Source organism: Nannospalax galili, unplaced genomic scaffold (genome assembly GCF_000622305.1).
Source record: "Nannospalax galili isolate Female #2095 unplaced genomic scaffold, S.galili_v1.0 scaffold120, whole genome shotgun sequence".
Classification (NCBI taxonomy): Eukaryota; Metazoa; Chordata; class Mammalia; order Rodentia; family Spalacidae; genus Nannospalax; species Nannospalax galili.
In genome coordinates this window covers 5,665,926-5,684,129 of record NW_008350324.1, presented here as the reverse complement: position 1 = coordinate 5,684,129, position 18,204 = coordinate 5,665,926, and positions in this window count along the sequence as shown.

The window sequence follows — 18,204 nt, the reverse complement described above, 5'->3', positions numbered from 1 at the left end:
TATATATATATATATCTCCATGTATAACTATTAAAATATGAAGGGGCTTGGAGAGAGATGACTCAGTGGTTGAGAGCACTAGATGGTCTTGCAAAGGACCCAGGTTCAAAGCCCAGCACCCACGTGGCAGCTAACAACAATCCACAATTCCAGTTCCAGAGGATCCAATGCCCTCTTGTGTCTTCTGCAGGCATTTCATGACAGGTGTGCACTTACATACATGGAGACAATACACATTAAAAAAAAAATTAGCCTGGCATGGTGGTGCATGCCTTTAATCCCAGCACTCAGGAGGCAGAGGCAGCCAGAGTTCTGTGAGTTCAAGGCCAGCCTGGTCTACATAGTGAGTTCCAGGACAGCTGGGCTACAGGGAGACCCTGTCTCAAAAAGACCAAAAATAAATAATTAATTAATAAATAAATAATTTTAAAATAAAATACTAAAAAAGAAAATGCTCCTAATGAAACCCATTATAATGTATGATTATATATGCTAAAACAAACAAGCAAATCTTGATCACTTCATCCTCTAAATAGCTGTGGATTCTCCATGGGAAGAAGAGAATTCTGCTTTCCTCAGAAGTCACATGTCAATGTTTAGACATTTTCCCTTGTTCTGAGGAGGGGAATTCTGGAAGCTGGTGGGGAGAAGCTAGGTATACTGTTTGCAGTATTGTGAAACATTATGTCTGGGTCAGGGTTTTCCAGCACACCATGCTAGAATTCTCAAAGTAATAAAGTGACTTTTTGTATGCTAATGACCTGACTGATCAAGTCTCCTGTTCTAGACGGCTAACTCCAGTTAGATGCTATAGAGTGGCCTCACTGATGTATCTTGCAAGGGGCTGTGCCAGCCAGGATGCTAGTGACAATAGGCATATGCATCACTATCATCAAGCAAATGCCTCCTGACATAGTGCTGGACTTGTGCTTCTCAAGAACAGCAAGAGGAGCCAGCCCCAAGATAGGAGTTCGCAGGGTTTTCTTGTCTCAATGTTTCTAAAGTCATACTTGCTAAAGCAAGACACATGGCCAAGGCAAGATTTGAAGAGTAAAGAGACAGACTCTATTTAAAAAATCTGTTATCATGCCCGGTGTGGTGGTGCTCACCTTTAATCCCAGCACTTGGGAGGCAGAAGCAGGCAGATCTCTGTGAGTTTAAGGCCAGCCAGCCTGGTCTACCTGGTGAGTTCCAGGTTGGCTGGGGCTACAGGGAGACCCTGTCTCAAAAAGACCAAAAAAAAAAAAAAATCTATTATTGTGGGGCCAGGTGCCACACACCTTTAATCCCAGCACTAGGGAGGCAGAAACAGGCCAATCTCTGTGAGATGGCTCAGTGGTTAAGAGAACTGACTGCTCTTGCAGAGGACCCAAGTTCAGTTCCCAGCAACCACATGGTAGCTAATAATAGTCCTTAACTCCAGTTCTGGGGGATTCAGTGCCCACTTCTGGCCTCTGTGGGCATTGCACACTCATGCATTTACATACATGTAAGTAAAACACTCAGACACATAAAGATTTTTTTTTTTAATTACATTCCTGACAACTAGCACCCAAGGCTGGCCCCTGGCTGCCACATGCATAGGCATACCCATATGCTCATAAGTGTGCGCGTGTGTGGGCACACACTCACAGACCATGAAGAGAGGAAGGAGAGGATGAAGGCAAATGAGTAAGGAGAAGCTATGGATATTTCCTAAGCATGTCTGGCTTGACCCTTTCTGTTGGTTTTGTTTGGGGTTTGGGATTTTGTGTGTGTGTGTGTGTGTGTGTGTGTGTGGTGCCGGGGACTGAACTTGGGACCGAATGCATGCTAAGATGGATGCCTTCCACATTCAGAAGGAAGCAGAGAAGCACAGCTCTAACTCATGACTTCTGAAACTCCAGGTTCTTGTTCATCTCACTCAGGCCTCCTGAAGTCATCCTAGTAACAGTCACATGCAGGGCCATTTCTGCAAATCTAGCTGCCCAGAACTGCAGCTTCATGACCGTGGGAAAGTCATTCTCATCCTCCACTTGTGATGAGAGGATGGATGTCCTCATAATGCCGAAGACCTTCCAAAAGCGGTTGTAGAAACATAAGACCCATGGTGAGCAGCCTATCCTACCTGTGGACATGAAGTAGATATAAGGTGGCTGGGGTGTCTCTCAGTGATAGAGCATATGCCTAGCAGGGTCCACACCCTGGGTTGGATCTGCACCATTACACAAAATGAATAAATAAATAAGGAAGGAGGCAGGGAGGGAGGGACAGAGGGAGGGAGGAAAGGAAGGAAGGAACCGAAAGATATAGAGATAGGCCTGAAACTGGGCCTGAAAATCTGCAGATCCTAGCATGGTCTGTGAATCTGCGGTTTTCAGTTTTTCTTCCTCCTAGTCCTGATCTTGCCCTTTGATCTCATTGTATTGAGCAATGTTATTGCACCACTTTACAAACACATCATGTATTCCAGGCTGACCTTAAAAGTCTTTCCTTTCCCCTACTTCTTGAAGGGCATTTATGGTTGGCAGAATCCTCAAGAGTGGACAAGAAAAGGGAGGGAATCTTAGGGTGCTTGAAGAATGATCAAATAAATGAAAGCTAGGAAGAGAGAAAAGAGAGTGAAGGCAAATGATGACTAGGAGAGTGAAGAGTTTGTAAGCATGTGTGACTTTGTGTGTGTGTGTGTGTGTGTGTGTTTTCTGAGATGGGTCTCATGTAGCCCAGGCTGGCTTCAGACTCACTAAGTAGCAGAAGCTGCCTTTAAACTCCTGATTCTACTGCCTCCGCCCTCCAAGTGCTGAGATTCCAAGTTTGTGCCACATTTGTCTGACACTGTTTTATTTTGCTTTGTTTTGTTTAAGATAGGATCCACTATGCATCCCAAGGTAGCTATGAACTCGAGATTCTTCTGTGTCTACTTCCTGAGTGTTGGATTACAGGCATGTGTGACTACATGTAGCTATCAATGTTGTATTTATTTATATATTTATTTATTTATTTTATGTGTATTAGTGTATTGCCTGCATGTATATAAGTACACCTGTGTTGTGCAGTGCCTGCAGAGAATAGAAGAGCCTGTCAGATTCCCTAGAATTTGAGTTAAAGATGGTTGTTAGCCATCACGTGGGTGCTGGAATTTGAAACCAGGTCTTCTGCAAGAAAGGTCGGTGCTCTTTAACCGCTGAGCCATTTCTCCAACCCTCAGTGTCGTTTTTAAACAGCTGTATTGAAATGTAATTCATATTCTATACTTCCATTTAAAGTGTACAATTGATGGGCCAGTGAGATGGCTTAGGGGGTAAAGGTGCTTGCTACCAAGGCTGACCATTTGAATTCTCTTCCCAGAACCCATCTGGGTGGAAGGAGAAAACTGACTCCTGAGTGTTGCCCTCTAACCTCCATGCACACACAAATAAATAAGTAAATGTAAATAAATAAAGTGTACAATTCAATGGTTTTTGTTTTGTTTTGTTTTGTTTTGTATTTTTGAAGCAGGGTCTCCCTGTAGCCCCAGCTGTCTTGGAACTCACTCTGTAGACCAGGCTGGTCTTGAACTCACAGAGGTCTGCCTGCCTCTGCCTCCCAAGTGCTGGGACTACAGGCATGTACCACCATGCCCAGCTGTTTTGTTTTTTTAATTTGTTCAGAAATGTGCATTAATTGATCACCAGAGGATAATTTTCCTCCTTCCAAATATAAACCCCACTCTCTGCTGTACTGCTGGCCAGCACAGATCTATTCCCTGACATCTAGGCCATTTCTCTTTTGCATTAAAACACATAGAACACGTAGAACATGGGCCTTAGGTGTAGAGGTTGCATTGTAGATGTGTCACTTAGGCCTGGGCTGTTCATAGATAATGTTCGTGTGGGACCAGTTGTGGTACTTGGTGATAGTCTCTGAATGGTGCAAAATGAGCTTTTTTTTTGTTTTTGTTTTTGTTTTTTGTTTTTTGGTCTTTTTTTGAGACAGGGTATCCTTGTAGCCCCAGCTGTCCTGGAACTCACTATGTAGACCAGGCTGGCCTTGATCTCACAGAGATCTGCCTGCTTCTGCCTCCCAAGTGCTGGGATTAAAGGCATGCGCCACCATGCCCCGGCCAAAATGAACTTCTTTGGTGAGTGGTGACTGGGATACCTGTCTGTAAACATAAGAATACACATTTTTCACATAGTAAGAAATCACATTAGTCTTGCGATGTGACTGTCTTGGGGTTTTCTCCAAGATCTATGGCCACTTCAGCCATGTGTGTTAGGCTATGTTTACATTACCATACCTGAGTTTGAGTAGGTGTTTAGTCAAATTAGGTAGTTGTTGATTGCCCCCAAGATAAGAGTGCCACTACTGCATCAATGATGTATGCTGTGCTGGCCATTGATGTGGTTATTTTGTCTTAAGCTGGTGTTGGATCATCCATTGATATTTTCCCTTGGCACCTTTATAGCGCTCTCCAAAGCTATGAGAGCTAGCCTTCAGGGGAAGGGGTTGCAGGTTAGCTGCAGCCCTGTTGCTCCAAATCCTGTGTCTGAAGTGTGCTCTGTCTTCGGCAGTAGGGTCTTACCTTCAAGTTCTGGGAAGCCATCAGGAGGGGCTGTGGCAATAGCTTGAGTAATTTTAGGAGTCTTTTGGACCACCCTGACCAACAACTCAAAGGAAGGTATCTCCTGTCTGGCACTGTTTCTTGTTATGTGGCCTTTTTTTTTTTTTTTTATAAAACTAGCTAGGCATTATTTCTCTCTCTCTCTCTCTCTCTCTCTCTCTCTCTCTCTCTCTGTCTAACCCTTTCACCATAGTTTCCCCATTTCAAGTGCCCCCATTTTCCCCTTTCCTCCCTTGATAATACCTGTCACCTATGGTCACGCCTCTCTTTAGCTCTTTCTTTCCCTTTATCCCCAAGATTCCTTCTGTAACCCTCCCACCTCCCATTTAAGTAACCCCCATTTTTATCCATTTCTCCCTTAGTAACCCTGTTTCCTACTGTTCTCCTCTCTCAGGTTCTTTCTTTTCCTTTACCTCCCTGGTTCCTTTTCATTATCCTGGTTCCTATAGTTATGTCTGGACACATATTCACTTATAAGGATTTGGTGCTAGGATCCACATATGAGGGAGAACATATTTTGTTTTTCTGAGTCTGTGTTACTTCACTTAGTATAACAGTTTCTAGTTCCATCCATTTACCTGAAAATTTTATGGTTTCATCTTTCTTTACTGCTGAGTAGAACTCCACTGAACATAGAACAATATAATGAAGAGGACACTAATGAATCTCCCAGTTCTCAATAATGAAGCTCCCTCATACAGCAGAGGGCCAGGAACACAAATAGCCAAAGTGTAGAGATCAAGAGTCTGCTGAATGCTCATCCTTGGATGGGATCCCTTTATTAAACTTCTCCCACCCAAGGCTCAGGGACCATCTCAAAAGAGAGAGCAGAAAGATTGTAAGAACCAAGGAAGAGGTACATGACCATATGGAAACGGTCCTACAAGCTCTTGGGAACCTGCTCATATGATTCTATGGCAATGGAATACTGGGAAAATGAACAGCAGACCTTAATCTTATCTGAAGGAATGTTGGCAACTGATAGCTGCTAGATGAAGAAGAGCTGATCTTCCTAAAATAGGGGACTCTAGATAGGCTGACTAGGCTTAGTGGGAAGACTTGCACTGGGGAACCGTTGGGGACACTGACAACCCAGTGGGCCTTAACAGGGATGACCAAGTATATGAGCTCCAGTGGTGGTGGTGGGGAATCTATGGGAGGGTGCCGTGGGGATGGGGGTATAAAGATGATTAATATTGTTTGAGCTGCTCTGTGTGAAGTACACAAAAAAATCAGTAAAAAATATTTCAATAAAAAAAACATCTAGAACAAGGCTGAACATAGTGGCACACACCTTTAATCCCTATACTCAAGTAAAAGGCAGGCAGATCTCTGTGGGATCAGGGACAGCCTGGTCTACACAGACAGTTCTAGGCCAGCTGGGGCTACAGGGAGACCCATCTCAAAAAACCAACCAACCAACCAACCAACAAAAACCCCATATAGAATGTAACATGTAACCATTGTCAAGTGTATAGTCCAGTGTCTTGTATAAACCCTCATCGCTGTCTGAACTTTTCTCTTCCCAAACTGAAACTCCATATCCATACTCTCTTCCCAGTCTCCCCCTAGGGCCAGGTAACCACCAACTGCTTTTCGAGTATTTTTTAATTACATTTTTATTTTATTTTTATATTGTATGTGTACATAGGGTGGGGGCACACACATGCCATGTAAGATGAGTAGAGATCAGAGGACAACTTGTGGGACTGAATTCTCTCTCACCATGTGGATCCTATGGATCAAACTCAGATCCTCAGATTTGGCAGCAAGTGCCTTTATCTACTAAGTTCTCACCAGCTCTGCCTTTTGTTTCTTTTGAGACTGGACCCTTACCATGTAGTCCAGGCTATCCTAGTACTCACTATATAGCCCAGGATAGCCTCAGACTGATGGGATTGCAGACATGAGCCACTATGCTTGGCAACCATGTAGTTTTTTTCTCTCTGAATTTTACTAAGCTAAAAGCTTCATTAAAGAGCTGGGTATGTCCTTGTAATTCTAGCATTTGAAAGGTAGAGACACAAAAACCAAGAGTCAAAATCAGCCTCAGCTAGAAAGTGAGTTTCAGGCCAGTGTTATACACATGAGACCGTATTACAAAAAAAAAAATCATAAATGTGAAATCACAAAATGTGTGCTCTTTTCTGTCTGACCTAATACTTAACAACAACCCTCCTACATTTAATATAACTGACACCTCTGTATTTCAGAAGAGAAAGTTGAGGTACAGAAAGGGAAAGTGGTTCACTCAAGTGAGCCAGACTGCTGAACCTGAAGGCAAAGATGCTGAGTTTCAGATCTGGAACCTTTATGCGTTGTGAATGCAAAGGCATTTGCACCAAGCATTTCCCTACGGAATCTGAAGAATCAGAGGCTGCAAGAAAACCCAGTGTCAGAACAGCGGAGTCAGAACAGCGGAGTCAGAACAGCGGTGTCAGAACAGCAGAGTCAGCATAGTAGTACTAGTCAAAAGAGTACTGTGAGGCTAGCTGTGTCAGAAGAGTAGTGTTAGAACAGTCATGTCAGAACAGTAGTGTCAGAACAGTAGTCACCATGGTATGCATAACATAGCAGCCATGCCATGAAGAAAATAACAGGCATACACAGCTGTGTGACTGTGTAGCACTGGGCTGATCTGGAACTCTCTGTGTAGACGAGGCCTGGAATTCTCAGAGATCTGCCTTCCTCTGCCTTTGTAGTGCTTGGATTAAAGGTGTGCGAGACCTTACCAGGTGGCTTGTTTAGTTTTGGTTTTTGTCATTGTATACCCCACTTTAGGTTATTTTAAATTTTTCGTTTATTTTGTATATGTATGATGTGAAGTATGGGCACATACCATGATGCATGTCAGAGGTCAGAGGACAACTTTGTGGAGTCTGTTCTCTTCTTCCACCTTTATATGGGTTCTGGCAATCAAACTCAGGTGGACAGGTTTGCATAGCAAGCTCTCTCACTGGCTCAGCTTTAGATTGTTGATTGGTTGATTGACTGATTGATTTATCAGCCCTGGAGATGGAGGTCAGATCCTCCTATATACTAGGCAAGGGCTGCAGGGCTGAGTTTCCTCCTCAGCCCACATTCATGTCTCTAAAGAGGGAAGGAAAACACAGGCAAACACACCCTGTGTGTTTGTCCTACCTCTGCAAGGAAAGAGGCTAAAAGCACCACTCCTCCCCCAGAAGGAATCCTTCCCCCAGAAGGAGCACTGTTGATCATAAGAAGATACACAGTTTACTACTTGAATCAACTAAATAGTCCTTTTTGGCCACTTCATTGGCTTATACTTGGCATGTAAAAGACTGCACATATCTAACATGTATGATGGAATGAGTTTTGACATCTACACATCTGTAAAGCATTACCACAATCAAGCCACGACCATCCTTACCCTCAAAGCATCCTGGTGCACCTTTGTAATTCATTCCTCCTTAACCCACCCCCATAAGGATTTCTTTTTAATTACATTTTTAAAATTTATTTTGTATGTGTCATATGTGAGACACACTGATCCTCACTTCATAATAAGAGCACTGGAGACTCAGAGTATCGAAAGAGAAGCAGTTTATTTTTCAACTTTGCATAGTCAGGAGTCAACCTAGAGAAAAGACCAAAATGGCTGGCGTACTGATTTGGTGCAAAACGGTGTTTTTGGTTTTGGGTTTTTTTTTTGTTTTTTTTTTTGTCTTTTTGAGACAGGAGCTCCCTGTAGCCCCAGCTGTCCTGGAACTCACTATGTAGACCAGGCTGGCCTTGAACTCACAGAGATCCGCCTGCCTCTGCCTCCCAAGTGCTGGGATCAAAGGCATGCACCACCATGCCTGGCTAAAACAGTGGTTTTTATAGACCCAGATCGCAAAGAAAATTCCTGCCCTCTTTTTCCTACAGCCTGGTACTCCAGTGAGTTACAGTCTCTCCTTCCTGAGATTTGAGACTCCTCCCCATCACCTGATATATGGGCTCCCTTACATAGCAGAATATGTAACTTTTAAAAAGTTTTTTGTGTATTTCATACAGAGCATCTTAATTATCTTTATACTCCCTTCCCCATTCTATCATTTGTGTTAAGTCTTATCAGATCAAGTTAGTGTCCCCAGATGTCCCTCAGTGCAAGTTCATCCACTGAGGTCTAGTCAGCCTATCTAAAGTTCCTCCCTTTAAGAAGATCAGCTCCTCCTCACCCAGCAGTAATCAGCTGCCAATAATTCTTTGACTAAGTTTGGAGCCTGCTGCCCATTTCCACAGTTCTGTGGTGGGTTTTGTCTACTTGAGTTTGCATGGGTCTTTTGAATGCTAACACCATTGCTGTAGGTTCATATGAGCAGGGTCCCAGGAGCCTGTAGGACTCTCTGTGCATATGGTCATGTACTTCCTCCCTGGATCTTACAATCTTTCCACCCCCTCTTCCACAATGATCCCTGAGCCTGGGTGGGTGGATCTTAATATAGGAGTCCTGTCCAAGGACCCACACTCTGTAGACTCTTATATTCTCTCTGTTTTGGCCATTTGTGACCTTTTGTGTTCCTGGTCCTCTGTTGCATGAGGGGCTTCATTGAGGAGAACTGAAAGATGTGTTAGTGTTCTCTTCATTCCTTGTTCTATGTTCTGTGAGCCTTAGGTGCAGAGGCTGCATTGTAGATGCTCCACTTAGGTTTGCGCAATTCACAGACAATCTCTGTGTGTGACCAGTTATGGAACTTTAAAAAAATATTTTATTATTTTTATTTTATGTGTATTAGTGTATTGCCTGCAAGTGTGTAAGTGCACCCATGTCGTGCAATGCCCAAGGAGGTCAGAAGAGGCTGTCAGATCCCCTGGAACTAGAGTTATGGACAGTTGTTAGCTGCTATGTGGGTGCTGGAATTCAAACCCAGGTCTTCTGCCAGAACAGCCAGTGCTCTTAACCACTGAGCCATCTCTCCAGCCCAGTTGTGGAACTTTTAAACCCTCAGATAAACTAAAAAGCACCTAGGCAAGCAGGTGCTAGCTGTAGCTAGAGAAGACCAGCCTAGTGCCTCCTGCTTATCTGTGATTCATTGATGAACTCTAAACATATCTTATACTCAAAATGGACCATAATGGTTTATTTCTCACAGTATGGCATGCAAGTGGAAATCAGAGGACAACTTGAAGGAGCCGGTTCTTTCCTTCCATCATGTGAACCCTGGGAATTGAACTCCAGTCATCGAGCACCTTTACCCCATTGAGCCCTCTTGCTGCTCTCACTTTTTTTTTTTTTAGATAATGTCATTTTATGTTATCCAAGTTAGCCTTGAACTCCTGGACTCAACTATCAGCCTTTTATAATTGTGTGCCTAACTTTGAGACAGAGTTTCATAGAGTCCTGATTAACAAGAATGAATTGAACTCGTGTATATGTGTGTGTGTTTGTGTATATTAGTGTATGCATGAGGTCCATGTCATTTGTCTTCCTCAGTCACTCCACAATATTAAAAAAAAATTATAAGGCAGGTGTGGTAGCACACCCCTTTAATCCCAGCACTCAGGAGGCAGAGGCAGGCAGGTGAGTTTAAGGCCAACCTGGTCTACATAGCAAGTTCCAGGCCAGCTGGGTCTACAGCTGTCTCAAAAAGGCCAAAATAATTCTGTGTGTGTGTGTGTGTGTGTGTGTGTGTGTGTATGTGTGTATAAGTGTTTTGCCTGCATGCATGTAAGTACCCCCTTGTTGTACAATGTCAGATCCCCTGTAACTGGAGTTACAAATGGTCGTCAGCCACCATGTGAGTGCTGGGAACCAAACCTGTGTCCTCTAGAAGAACAGCCAGTGTTCTTAACCACTGAGCAATCTTTCCAGCCCCTCCACCATAAGTTTTGAAACATGGCCTCAACTAAACCTGAATGTCATCAATTGGGGTGGGTTGGCTGGCCAGTATACTCCAGGGATCTGCCTATCTCTATACTCACTCTCCCAGCAATGCAGTTACACCTCAATGCCTGATTTTTTTTTTTTGTCTTTTTGAGACAGGGTCTCCCTGTAGCCCCAGCTGTCCTGAACTCACTATGTAGACCAGGCTGGCCTTGAACTCACAGAGATCTACTTGCCTCTGCCTCCCAAGTGCTGGGATCAAAGGTGTTTGCCACCACACCTGGCACAATGCCTGATTTTTATGTGGCTACTAGGGATCTGAAATCAGATCCTCATGCTTGCTCAGTAAGCATTTTACTATCTGAACCATCTTTCAGCCTGAACTTGAACTTTGATCCTCTTGTGTCCAACTCCTGAAAGTGCTAGATTACAGACATGCACTACCATGCCAGACTTACGCGTTTCTAAAGTTGGAGCCCAGGCTTCCTGCATGCTAGGCAAGCACTCTACCAACTGAGCACATTCTCAAACCAGGATGGCGATATTTAAAAGAATGGAAAAATAACAAATATTGGCCAGGATATGAAGATATCAAACCCTTCTTCATTGGTAGGAGAATTGTAAAAGATACTGCGTTTGTGGAAAATAATTTGGTAATTTCTCAAAAAGGTTAAATCAGGGTTGGCAAAGTGGCTCAGCAAATGTTTGTTGTGTAGGCCCAAAACCCACGTAGAGGTGGAAGGACAGAACTGACTCCACAGAATTGTCCTCTGACCTCCACACACGCACAGTGGCATGCACACATGTAGGTACATGCACATTGATAATATTTTTAAATTCAAAAGTTAAATCAGTGGGTCATAAAGTAATTCTAAATTTAATCCCTAGAGATGGTTCAATGGTTAAGGGCATTGACTGCTCTTACAGAGAATCTGAATTCAGTTCCCAGAACCCAAATGGTGGCTAATAACCATCTATAACTCCAGTTCCAGGGGATCTAATGCCCTCTTTTGGCCTCCATGGACATTATACACACATGGTGCACTTACATACATACAGGCAAAACATTCATACACATAAAAATAAAATTGAATAAATGTAACTCTTACGACTGTAAGCCACAGTGGTGCGCCTCTCTCTCTCTCTCAGTCTTTTTGAGACAGGGTCTCACTATGTAGTCCTGGCTGGTCTGAATCTTGATATGTACAACAGAGTAGCCTCCATCTTACAGAGATTCACCTGCCTCTGCCTCCAGAATGCTTGGATTAAAGTCATGCACCTAGCTCTCATAGTTTTGGAGAACTCTATACAAGCTGCTAAAGGAGAACATCAATTGATGGTCCAACCCAAGCTTTAAGGCCTAATAACCACAACAGTGACCAGCACAACAAACTATATTGGGGCAGTAGTGGCACTTTTATCTTGGAGGTGATCAACAGCTACCTAATTAGAATTAAATTAAATTAGAATTAAAGCCCACTCAATGGGAGGGAACTCATGTGTGACACTGTAAACATAGCCAAATACACACGACTGGAGAGGTCATAGATCTTAGAGAAAACCTCAAGGCTGTAGCTAACATCCCTAGTCAAATGTAATTTCTTATTATGTGCTAAATATGGATCTTTGTATTTAAAGACAAGTATGCCAGTTACCACAAATCAAAGAAGCTTCTTTTGCAACAGATGGAGACTTTTATAAAGTTCTACAACAGGCCATACACAGAGATTAAGTCTGTGAAATGCCCAACCCTAAGTGACACATCTACAATGGAACCTCTACACCTATAGTTTACAGAACCTATTGGAACAAGAGGTAGAAAGAATACTAATGCATCTCTCAACTCACATCAAAGAAGCTCCTTCATGCAACAGAGGGAAATTAACACAAATGGCCAAAGTATAGAGAATATGAAGTCTTCACAGTGTGGGCGCTTGGATAGGACTCCCATATTAAACTTCAACACCCATGGCTCAGGCACCACTGCAGAAGAGGGGGCAGAAAGAGCCACAGGAGGAGGTACATGACCACATGGACATAGAGTATTACAGGCTCCTAGGACCTTGTGCATATGAACTTAGAGCAATGGTGTCAGCATGTGCAAGAGCCATGCAAACAAAAGCAGACAAAAATCCAGCATAGAACTGTGGAAATGGACAGCAGGCCCCAATCTTAGCCAAAGAACTATTAGGCAGCTGATTATGGCTGGGTGAGGAAAACCTGATCTTCTTTAAGGGAGTGACTCTAGATAGGCTGACTAGACCCCAGTGGATGACCATGCACTGGAGGACAGCAGGGGATACTAACTTCACTTGATAGGCCTTAACATAAATGACAGAATGCATGAAATCCAGTGGGGGGGGCTATGGGAGAGTGCTGATGGAGAAGGAGGTATAAAGATGATTAAGATATTGTATATGAGATACACAAAAATAAAATTTTTCTAAATTTTTAAACAAAATCTTTAAATTTAACTCCTACATATATCACCACCGCCCCCACATTTACAGTTATCATTTGCCCGCCCCCCAATTTACAGTTAACATTCAACATAATCCATATGTGTGTGTGTGTTTACAGTGGCACTACTCACAATCACCAGGAGACTGAAATATCCAGAAGAGGCAAACTTGAGCAGAAAGCAGACTATGAATGGTGTAGTGTGGGAGAGGAGGATGGGAAGTGCCAGCTTTGCTTTGTGGAGAAAATGCTCTGGAAGTAGAAGTGGTGTTTACACAACACTGTGAATACACTAAATGTCACTGAAATGTTCGCTTAAAAATGGTTAAAAATATTGTATTTATTTTTATTTTATGTGTATGAGTGTATCACCTGCATGTATGTAAGTGCACCTGTGTTTGGCAATGCCTGTGGAGGTCAGAAGAGGGCATTGGATCCCCTGGAACTGGAGTTATGGATAGTTGTTAGCTGCCATATGGGTACTGGAAAACAAACCAAGGTCCTCTGCAAGAACAGTCAGTGCTCTTAACTGCTAAGCCATCTCTCCAACCCCTTGATTAATTTTAAAAACAACCCTTTCTTGCCATGTATGGTAGCACATGCCTTTAATCCCAGAAGCTGGGATACAGGAAAAGGCAGATCTCTGAGTTCAAGGCTAGCCAGGTCTACAAGGCAAGTTCTGGAACCACCAGGGCTTCACAGTGAGACCCTGTCTCAAACAAACAAAACAAGGACAAATTCAACCCTTTCTTGTCTGCATGTTGAATCCTTCTATTTAATACCTTGACTTTCATTTTGCAAAGGGTTAGTGATAGAAAGGATTATCATGTCTCTGCAGAGACACAAATCACATTTCCAGGGCAGAGGAGACACAACAGGGTTCTGAGTCAGAAATGAATCCCTATTCCTCGTCTTTTGGTAAATATATGCTGGTAAAGAAGCAGGGGTTTAACTGAGTGTTAAATTTAGCTCGCTTCCTCAGGAACCTCTCTCTCTCTTGCCTATCAGCCATCGCCCCCAGCACTCCTAGAGCTTCAGCACAGGCCCTAACCACCTTTCCTGTCTCCCAGAATGCTCCTTCTTCCTTCATTCAGGCATCCTCTTCTCCCTTGTAGCCCGGAGCCTCAGAGGAATATATGCTCAGAACCAGCCCTAGCCCCAGCAGTGACTAACCCTGGGGTAATCCACTGTCTGCCAGAGCTCCATGTGGAAACAGCCGAGTGTCCCAAACTTCAACGATAGTGTCTTGGGAGTTTTCACAAAAATGATCCTGATAGCTCCAGGCTTCCATGCTGAACATTTTAGAGCTCCCAGGCAGCAGAGTGTGAGCAAAAGTTCCAGAACAAAGTCAAGCATGGTGGTGCAGGCCTTTAATCCCAGCACTTGGGAGGCAGAGGCAAGCAGATCTGAGTTCTAGGCAAGCCTGGTCTACATAGTGAGTTCTAGGACAGCTGGGCCTACAGGGAGACACTGTCTCCAAAAGACAAAAAAAAGAAATCCAAAACAAGCTGGGAGTACTGGCACATGTCTGGAGCCCCAGCTGCTTAAGAGTCTGAGGCAGGAGAATTACTTGGACTTAGGGGTTGGAGACCAGCTTAGGCAACATAGCAGACACAAACAGGGTGAGCAAGATGGCTCAGCAGGTAAAGGTGCTTGTTGCCAAATCTGACACCTGAGTTTGATCCCTGGGACCCATATGGTGGAAGGAGAGGACCAATTCCCTAAAGTTGTCCTCTGACTTGTGCAGGTATACACACACACACACACACACACACACACACACACACCCCACCACCAGCTATGCCACTCGTGATCCTGAGTATTTACCCAGAGGACTCCCAAGTCAACAAATTACAGAAGTGCTCATCAGTGTTTAGTGATTTATCCACAGTAGCTAACTTACAGAACAAACCTGGGTGTCCCTCAACAGAGGAATGGATTTTAAAATGTGGTATATATACAAAATGAAACTTTATTCAAGCATAAAGAGGATAAAATTATGTCATTTGCAGGAAAATGGATGCAACTGGAGATTAAGCTAGTCTCAAAAGGACAAATGTTACATTTGTGGAGCCTAAAATTTTATATAGACACATAATATCACATATGTGCATGAGACATGAAAGTAGAAGTGAAACTGTCTAGGAAACAAGAGAGACTAATTAGTGAGGAGAGAAGAGAGGAGAGGTTTGGGGGGGACATGGGAGGAGTGGGGGACAAGGGAGGACATGCTCAAGTACATTATATATTTATATGAAAATGTCCTTATGGAACCCAGTACCATGTACAATGAACATACACTAATGAAAAATTTTAAATGTGTGTGTATGTGTGTGTGCGTAAAACAGACAAAAACCCACTATCAACAAGAAGAAGCAAAAATCTAGGACAAATGTTTTGCTCTCATTGCTTTAAGAGAAGTAATGGTAAGTTGGCTGGGCTTATAGCTAGCTTCTAACCAGCTGCATATGGCAGTGGGGAGGTCATTTTCTTCAGTGGTGTAGCCACTGATAAGTGGCTATGCTCCAATAAATAACCCCAACTCATGCTCATGCAAGCAACTCTAATTAAGCTCAGTGGGTCCACACAAAGCAAACAAAGGCGTGAAAGAAGAAGAGAGACTTGTTGGGAAGAAGGGGTTCAGCAGGAGTGGGAAAGGGAGTAAGAGAGGATAATGGGGTATGTGAGGAAATGGCCAAAAGTACATTATATACATGTATGAAATTGCCAAAGAATGGGTAAGTTTTTAAATGGTGCGTGATAGAAGTGTTGGTATGTCACTTCTGCAAATGGTTGCTAAGACTAGCTCCATCTTAGTCTGGTGCTCTAGCTCTCCTGGAACTTAGCCTGGGGGAATTCTGCCACTATGTCACAAGAACTCTTAGGCAAGGATGACAGAGAACCAGTGTCCCACAACAGTGAGTAGGGGACTAAGGCCAGCCAACAAGCATGTGAGCAGACCTGGAGGAACAGGTGTCCCTTCTGGCCAGAGCAAACTGTCATTCCTCTTCCTTGTAGGGAGGCCCTTCCATTCCAAGTGACACAAAAACTGAGCTCAGATTAGCTAAGGAGTGCTGCGTGGCTCAAATAGTACCACCTGGCAGTTCTGTTATCAACTGTGCTGACATCATTCCTAGGCAGCTCCTCCTTAAGCTACCAAAAAAGGCCCCAATAGCTCCAGCCTCTTTTTTTTTTTTTCTCCACAGGGTCTCATTCTGTAGCCCTGGCTGGCCCGGAACTTGCTATGTAGCCCAGACTGGTTCCACACTAAGAGATCTGCCTGCCTCTGCCTCCCAAATGCTACAACAGACTTTTTTTGTTTGAGACAGTCTCATGTTGCCCAGGCTAGTCTTGAACTGACTACATGTCCAAGGATGACCTTGAACTCCTGATCCTCCCGCCCCTACCTACTGGATGCTGCAATTAGAGGCCACACTTGGTTCAGGTGGTGCTGGGGATGGAACCCAAGGCTTTGTGCATGCTAGCAAGCACTTTACCCATTGAGCCACATGTCCAACTTCTCTTCAGATTTCTAATGTCCTTATTGTTTTCTGTGATTGTGTCCAAGTGTCCCCAGATAATTCTCAGACTCAAACATTGTCTGTCCCCTGAGTCACTGCATAGCACCCTTCTTTCTGCTGCCATGTTCCTAGTTTTCAATGGCTGCCAGTCTTCCCAATTTTGTGCCCCCTTTAGTCTGTCCTAGGTAACAAAGCTTCTAGGCCTTCTGCCCTGCTCAAGTTCTTTGGTGTTCATTAATGCAGGGGACTTTCTTTTCTCCCAACTCAATGAGGCCTATCTGCCCACCTGCAGTACTGACTTGTTCTATCTATCATCTATCTATCTATCTATCTATCTATCTATCTATCTATCTATCTATTTATATATTTATTGTGTGTATCTATTTTTTTGAGACAGAGTCTCACTTTGCAAGCCCAGACTGGACTCCTGCCTGTCTCCCAAGTGCTGGGATTATAGGCTGTGTCACCATGCCTAGCCAGATTTCTGTCTGAAGTTGTCTTGTCTTACAACTCCACTGTCTTCCTACACATTCATACCCATGGTGTTGGCCACACATCTGCAGTCACAAGCCCTGGGTCTTTCCTATTCTGAGCTCTGGACACCACCACCCCCATCTGCCAGCCACCTGCTGCTCACCCTGACCCCAATGGCCTGCAGAGTCTGCAGCCCCAGCACATCCAAACTTTATTCCTGTCCTTCCTCCTCCTGGCTAGTACATCATCCCAAGGGGACAATGCCGTGGATCAAACAGTTGTTTCACCTTTTTGTACCTCAGTTTCCTCAACAGCCAATCAGAGATGACAGTGACACCGACATGAGTTGGATGGGGATTATTACATGAAGCACTGTGCATGCACAGTGCAGTTTTAGGCAGAGAGACAAGGCCAAACGGTGATCAGAAAGCAGCTCTGTGCTGGACACGGGGTCATTGCCGTGAGTGGCTTATTGAGTAAATAAAGTAAAACTCTGGGAGTTCAAGGACTTTCAGACCTAAGAAATGATACACATTTAAGAAGATGGAATCAGCTGGGTGTGGTGATGCACACCTTTGATCCCAGCACTTGGGAGGCAGAGGCAGAGGGATCTCTGAGTTCAAAGCCAGTCTGGTCTGCATAGTGAGTTCCAGGACAGCTGGAGCTACAAGGAGACCTTGTCTCAAAAAAGAAAATAAAAAAAGAAGGAGGAGAAGGTTGATGCCTGGTCTCCACACACATGCACACACACAGAGACATGCATATACATCCATACACACACACATACACACACACACACATATGTATACAGACATACATACACTGCACCACACACACATACACACTACATGCACACATACCACATGCTCACACATTACTAGCCCCAGCTGACCTGGAACTCACTATGTAGACCAGGCTGGCCTTGAACTCACAGAGATCCACCTGCCTCTGCCTCCCGAGTGCTGGGGTTAAAGGTGTGCGCCACCACGCCCGGCCTAAAAACTCTTTTTTTGATACATGAGAATCATATAGCTGAGAATAACCTTGAACTCCCTATCCTACTGGCTCCATTTCCCAAGTGCTGGGATCATAGGTATACACCACCACACCTGGTTTATGCAGTGTTGATGGAACCCAGGACTTTGTGCGCTCTAGGCAAGCACCCTATCGACTGAACTATAGCCCCAGATGCTATTTCAAATTTTACCCACTGTTTACTTCATGAAAAGTTTAAAAATGGTGTAATGGCTGCTTTTCAGCTCCCTCTTCATAGGAGATTGGTTGGTTTATAGATTCAGGAACATTCCTCCTTCATGTTCAGAAACTCCTGAACAAGCATG